The following is a 7,285-nucleotide window of genomic DNA, read 5'->3' as shown; positions in this document are numbered from 1 at the left end:
GAATTAGCTTTTGGATCCATGGGGGTTCTCTATTTTCTTTTTTTTCACCAATTTGGGTTTTTTATTTTATGATTCCTTCCCCCACTTCTAATGGGTTCACCGTTTTCCTGTCTTCACATACAGGCAATAGAGTTTCCAATGCAATGACGAGCTACGGCATGACAGCTACCACAAACAACACACACGTCAATCAATGGGCAAAACTGTGTTCCAACCAAAGTTTGTATATAAAGCAGGCAGTGGACTGAACTCAGTGAGCCCTCCACAGTTTGCCAACCCTTGTTCTAGACAATGGGACAAGAAGAAGACCTCTGCAACTCACCTCAGGAGACTTTTCTTACCTTCATTCCCCAAATCAGGCCAGGGTAAAGAAAAGGTTAATGTCTCTTGCGAATACAGAAGCAAATATCCTATAGAAGACATCAGGAGACGGCACCCAGCAATACTGAAAGTAATCACAGAACACATTGAAACAGGGCTTGTCCCAGGAAAGTAAGGGCCAACGAACACTAGAAAAATCTATTAATATTTTCAGTATAATTTCAGTCAAATTCTCAACAGATTTTTTTCAAATGGAAGTGTAGTTGACACATAATGTTTTGTTAGTTTCCGGTGTATAACATAATGATTCGACAAGCCCACACGTCACGCTCTGCTCACCACCAGCGTGGCCGCCATCTGTCCCCGTACAATGCCATCACCATCCCGCCGACTCTCCCCTATGCTACCTTTCATGCTCATGACTTCTTCATTCCATAACTGGAAGCCTGTGCCTCCCACTCCCCTTCACCCACTTTGCCCATCCTTCCCCACTCCCCCCCCTCCCCTCTGGCCCCGACTAGCTTCTTTATATTTCTAGGTCTCAACAGATTTTTCACAAAACTTGATCCCCATACTCACTCGGTAGGCCAAGAATAGCCCAAATTGTTTCTAAGGGAAAGACTATGTGAGCTTATAAGTATTAACTTACTAGGAGAGTATAATGGAACCAATGTAATAATGGCTCAGGGAAGGGGCGCCTGGGTGGCTCAGTGGGTTAAAGCCTTTGCCTTCAGCTCAGGTCATGATTCCAGGGTCCTGGGATCAAGCCCCACATTGGGCTCTCTGCTCAGCGGGGAGCCTGCTTCCTCCTCTTTCTGCCTGCCTCTCTGCCTACTTGTGATCTCTGTCTGTCAGATAAATAAACAAATAAATCTTAAAAAAGAAAAAAAATCACTCAGGGAGCCCACATACAGAAGGGAGCTGGCAGGTGACAGAGTAGATAAAACAAATCAAACAGTGAAAAAAATACACTGTTCCATAAGTGGTGGTGAAAATTTTGGTAATTCATATAATGAAACACAAAAGTAGACCTCCAACGCACACATGTATGTCAATGTCTTAAATATAAGAAGCCAATCTCTAAAATTTGAAGAATATCTTTATGACTTCCGGATGAAAATTAATTTCTTAAGCAGAATACAAAAAGCCAAAACTATAAGGAAAATTGTATATAGGACTACACTGAAATGAACCACTTTATCACAAAAGGCACAACGAACTAAAAAGGCAAGCCTCAGACTAGAAGAGGACATTAATAAGACATATGCCGAATAAATATTTATGAAAAAAGGCATACAATCCAAGAGAAAAATGTAAAATTAATAACAACTGGAAAACCACAAAAGAAAACATCCAAATGGCCAATGAATATATAAAAGAAATGATTAGGAAATTTGAGGGCACCTGGGTGGCTCAGTCAGTTAAACATCTGCCTTTGGCTCAGGTCATGATCCCAGGGTCCTGGGTTCGAGTCCCACATCAGGCTCTGTGCTCAGCAGGGGGTCTGTTTATTTCTCTCTCTGTCTCATAAATAAACAAAATCTTTAAAAAAGAAATTCTAAATTTATTTTTTTAAAGATTTTATTTCTTTATTTGATGTACAGAGATCACAAGTAGATAGAGAGGCAGGCAGGTGGGGGTTTGGGGAAAGCAGGCTCCCTGCTGAGCAGAGAGCCCAATGCAGGGCTTGATCCCAGGACCCTGAGATCATGACCAGAGCAGAAGGCAGAGGCTTAACCCACTGAGCCACCCAGGCACACCTAAAAAACAAAGAAATTCTATTCATTGAAAATCAATACAGCTATTAAAATGAAAGAAATTAGCAAAGTAAAACAAAACCTACACCCATCAGAGTGGTAAAACATTAAAATGTCTAACAAACCTAGTGACTGATGTATCTTTCAAGAGGTACAACTCCTAAAGTCATGCCCTGAGAGTTCTGGGGCACCTCAGAAGTGGAGATTCTAAGTAAGGGGGAACTCTCCCAAAGGGTGGCAACTGGAAGACAAAGTCGACCTATTTCACCACTGTATCTAGTTTGGCACCAACTACTTACCAGCTCTGGAACAGCAACTCTTTCATGCTGTGAGTGGAATGTAAATTGGTTGAACATCTTCAAAGAAGAACTGGATAATACCCAATCAACTTGAAGAAAGATGTAGAAGATAGAAAGACAGACAAATAGATATGTACATACATACATAATGACAATCACAATGACCAGAAACCTATCATCTTTTTTTTTTATTTCTTTTCAGTGTTCCAGAATTCATTGTTTATGCAGCACACTCCGTGCTCCATACAATACATGCCCTCCTTAGTACCCACCACCAGGCTCATCCCCCGTGCTGCCCCTCCAAAACCCTCAGACTGTTTCTCAGAGTCCACAGTCTCTCAGGGTTCGTCTCCCCCTCCAATTTCCCCCAACTCCCTTCTCCTTCCCATCTCCCAGTGTCCTCCGTGTTATTCCTTATGCTCCACAAATAAGTGAAACCATATGATAATTGACTTTCTCTGCTTGACTTGTTTCACTCAGCATCATCTCCTCCAGTCCCGTCCATGTTGCTACAAAAGTTGGGTATTCATCCTTTCTGATGGAGGCATAATACTCCATAGGGTATATGGACCACATCTTCCTTATGCATTCGTCCGTTGAAGGGCATCTTGGCTTTTTCCACAGTTTGGTGACTGTGGCCATTGCTGCTATAAACATTGGGGCGCAGATGGCCCTTCTTTTCACTATATCTTCTACTCCTATCATCTATCCTACAAAAATGTTCACATATATTTACAAAGAAAGTGTTTCTTTGAGCTCATTACACATAAAATAGGAAAACTGGAAAAATCTGCCAAGGAACCAGATGACAGATAAACCAACTTGGTTGCACAATGAAATTTTTTCCGCTACCAAAATGAGAAAGAGTTGCATGAATCAAGAGGAATGGCCCTCAAACACATGATGTCAGATGCAGAAAGCAAGTAGCAATAGGACAGTATCCATAAATACACAAATGTGTAATAAAAGCATAAAAACATACTCACGAGGGACGCCTGGGTGGCTCAGTTGGTTAAGCAGCTGCCTTCGGCTCAGGTCATGATCCCAGCGTCCTGGGATCGAGTCCCACGTCGGGCTCCATGCTTGGCAGGGAGCCTGCTTCTCCCTCTGCCTCTGCCTGCTATTCTGTCTGCCTGTGCTCTCTCTCCACCCTCCCCCCCTGATAAATAAATAAAATCTTAAAAAAAAAAAAAAAACATACTCACGAAAGATTTAAAAAAAAAAAAAAGCACTTGCAGGATAGGAGGAAGATGGGAAGTGGAGGTTAGGATTTTGATCCATTCATCATGTCTTATTTCCTACAAAGTAAAAAATAAAAGAGAACAAGAACATTGAATAAATATATCAACAGTTTAACAGGTTGTTTAATCTCAATGATGAGTATATGCTATGCATGCTATTTCTTTTGACTTGATAGCATGTTTGAAATACTTCATAATTTAATTTTAAAGGGAGCCTGGGACCCAAAAGTGAAGTTTTAATTGCAAAGTCCCTTACTGAAGGATTAGGAGGCACGAACTTCCATTTATAAACTAAGTCACAATGATCAGAACTACAAGCATCTACTGGAGTCTATCTGACCTGCAGGAGCTCTTTCTCCAAAGGTGTGTCATTCTCTGCTATCAGGGCATGCACCTGCTCTAGAACCCCAGGGGCTGGCCAAAGACTATGCAGTAAGGTCACTAGCCAGAGGTCTCCAATACAGTCACACCTGCTGGCTCATACAACCCAAGAGAACAGGGCACTGTTCTACAGCTTGGATATGCTGCAGAGCTTTCTTCTGAATTGGACCCCACAGGAAACTGGCAGCCTCCTGGTTTCTGATTAAAAAGTGGGACTTGTTTTCCAAAGTCCAGCATATATCGCTTTCAAGATCCAAAGAGTCCTACTACGCGCTCTGCCTCTTGCTTAGTGATAAGGAGGCCTGAGGGACGATAGTTTGTGTTTTACTTTACAGGGATTGCCCTGAGCCATTGAGTCCTGCAAACGTCCCTGCAAACATTCCTGATGTGGCTGCCAATCCTCTGCATATATCTGTCTTCCTAGAGCATCTTGAGCACCTGTCACTGCCTGCTCGTCAAATTGTTAGGATGATGTTCTCAGTTTAGGGAACCAGCATGATGTCCTGTAGTTGTCAGGGTGAGATCCATCCTTTAGACCACACTTTGGAGGAGACTGGGAGTGTGAATATCGTCTTAAGGTAAAAAGGGATTCTGAACCAGTTCCCCAGCAAAGTAAAGTTGATCTTCATGCATAAGGGTGTGGACATCTTTGGGGGGAGCATTAGTCTGCCTTCCACAATCCTAATCCCAAGACTTCCTGCTAAGAGCATTGTGTAAGTAAGGACTCTCTTCCTCCTAGTAAATGGTGTTAGCCTATCCACCAGGAAGATGGTCATCAGCAGCTATAAGCAGATTAGTCTGGGTCAGCTGTCTTCTTCCCTTTGAGTAAGTGGGATAGAAACAGAAGATGAGCCAGCTGCTTTAACTGCTTTCTTCCTGGATTGATAGGTTTTACATCCTAGGAATCAGAAATTGGAGGACTCAGCTGTCACTTGTGGCATCTAATATCTTTCTATTATATTTATCACTTTTATTCTCTAGGAGTTCCTTAACCTATCCATCAGCTCTGTCCACCCCCCCATCCACCCACCTACCCATCTATCGACCCTTTCATTTGTACATCTACATAAATTCTCTCTTATGAATTATTTAAAATCATGCACAGGGTCTTTAGATAAAATGTTGAGCATAATTTTTTTAAGATTTTATTTGTCAGAGTGAGAGACAGAGTGTGCACAGCAAGGGGGAGTGGAAGGCAGAGGGAGAAGCAGACTCCCTGCTGAGCAGGGAGCCTGATGCGGTCTCAGTGCATCATCAATGTCTCCTCCTTACTGGATCAATCCCAGCATATAAACAGGCTGTCACATCTCCCATCTTTACAAAAAGCAAACAGCGCTTTTATCTGGGTGATGCGACCTTTTTAAAAGATCTCTACTTTTTTGCTTTCTTTACCCTGTATTTTTTAAATGAATGCTTTCTATAGAAGGAGGAGGAGGAGGAGGAGAAGGCAGAGAAGATGGGAGCGAAAAGAAAAAGAAGAAAAAAATGCATCACCTCAGAAGAATTCTGCGGGATACAGGATATGACCAATGATTTCTGCTTTCTTTCCATGCCAGACATTCCCTGGGCTCCTCCACTCATTCTCCAGCTTGCCAAGACTCTGACTCTCAGAACCTTCTTGCTGCATCGAACATTCACAGAGAACATCAGAAAATGGAAAAGAGACACAGGGTAGTCACTTCCCTTCTGACGGCCCCTATTCCTAATCCACAGTGGCAAACAGAAGACCTTCATGACCAGCTGCTCCTTCTCCCCATCCAGTGGCAAGCTGTCCTCATTCAATACCTCATTCCATACCCTCCTGCCTCCTTCCTTTGAAGCCAGATAGGTATTTCCTATAGATACGCCTTCATATATATTTCACATATATATATGAAATCACATATACATATAGATTTTTACATATATATGATTTCAACTAATTTACATCTCATTAACTTCAGCTAAATTCTATTTACCACCATCCAATTCAATGAATTCTCTCTCCTTAGGTTTATAACCTAACACTCTGCCACATCTACCTCTTCAAGGGAAAAAAAAAAAAAAAAAAAAAAAGTACGCCTTTATTTCCCAGGGTTAATTTTGCAAATCTAAAGCGAAAATGTTTTCTAAACGGGAACAAATTGATTTCTTCACATTTCCATTTCCGTAATGGACATCAGCTGCTGTTGTATGCACACTTTAATTCACAAAGGCATTGCTTGGGGGAGGATTGCTTTCACCGACTGCCAGTCCTGAAATCAAGCGTTTCTTCTTCATTTGGACAAGGATCGGGGCTTCTGGAGTCTTCCTAAATGTTTTATTGTAGGTTGAGCAGAACCCAAGGTAGAGCCAATAGACTGGTTTACTGTAGAAAATTCTGAAGAATGTCAGCCCGTCACTGGCCCCACACTTGTTATTCTGCTAGAAGTCTATTTGCTGTCAGTCTTCCTGGGGATAGAATTGCTTTTGGACAAAACAAGTCAGACAATAGCCTGCTGGCCTGAAGGATCCTGCTGTCAACAGCCACCCTGGGCCACACCGAATGTCACCTCTTAAGGAAACAAACAATAGTCTGTCTGGAGAGCAGAGGTGACGGCGTGCCCTACTTTAGTGACATTCTTTTTCCTAAGATTATTGGCTAAAATTTCAGGTTTAAAAAAAAAAAAAAAGCCTGCAAGGTAGGAACACTTCAATGTTTTTGACTGCCTGCATTTAATTCGCTTTAATTTAAACTAAGAAAAAAAAAAGTTTCAGGAGAACCTTGGAACCTTACACACATTACACTTTCAGGGGCAAGAAATCATGTCCTCACCACATGCCTCAGAGTCTATATCCAGCAGGGATGCTTATTCCAAATACAGGGCCAGACACATTCTCATGTAAAACACCAAAGGAAAATGCCCACAAGGTCTCCAGGTTCCTTATTAAAGGCAAAGCATCAATTACAATTCAGTTAATCAACAGGTATGAATTGAACACCGGCCATGTGCCTAGCCTGAGGAGTTGGAAGAAACAAAGCTTGGAGTTGGACTTGAATCAGAAACAGCCAGGTGCATCGTTATTCCAATGCCAGCCACTGCAGGGGAGAAGAGAGAGCCGCTCCGATTCCTCCCCTCCCAGAAGTTGAAGGAATATAGTTTTCTATCTGGAGAACAAAGAAGAGAAAGGGGCAGGGGAAATCTAGAGAGTTAGGTCATGTACACCCTACTTATAAGGTGGCATTTCTACTTTCTGAAATTCTACTATTCCTTACAGTACACACATATTATTATTCCAAATAAATATAGCATGTTCTACAAACTTC

At 42.0% G+C, this 7,285-nt stretch overlaps 1 long non-coding RNA gene across 1 annotated transcript; it reads right to left on the bottom strand.

Moving 5' to 3' along the window:
* Positions 1-3,596: 3,596 nt before the first annotated feature.
* Positions 3,597-6,747, bottom strand: LOC309860822. The gene is made up of 2 exons (XR_014309655.1): positions 5,494-6,747; positions 3,597-3,675 (listed from the first exon to the last, which is right to left on the bottom strand). It is a non-coding gene; the product is annotated as an uncharacterized lncRNA (long non-coding RNA).
* Positions 6,748-7,285: the final 538 nt, after the last annotated feature.

The sequence above is a fragment of the Mustela nivalis genome (genome assembly GCF_964662115.1).
Source record: "Mustela nivalis genome assembly, chromosome: 3".
In the NCBI taxonomy this organism is placed as follows: domain Eukaryota; kingdom Metazoa; phylum Chordata; class Mammalia; order Carnivora; family Mustelidae; genus Mustela; species Mustela nivalis.
Note: the sequence above shows the minus strand (reverse complement) of the source record. Positions and strands in the feature narration are given on the sequence as shown.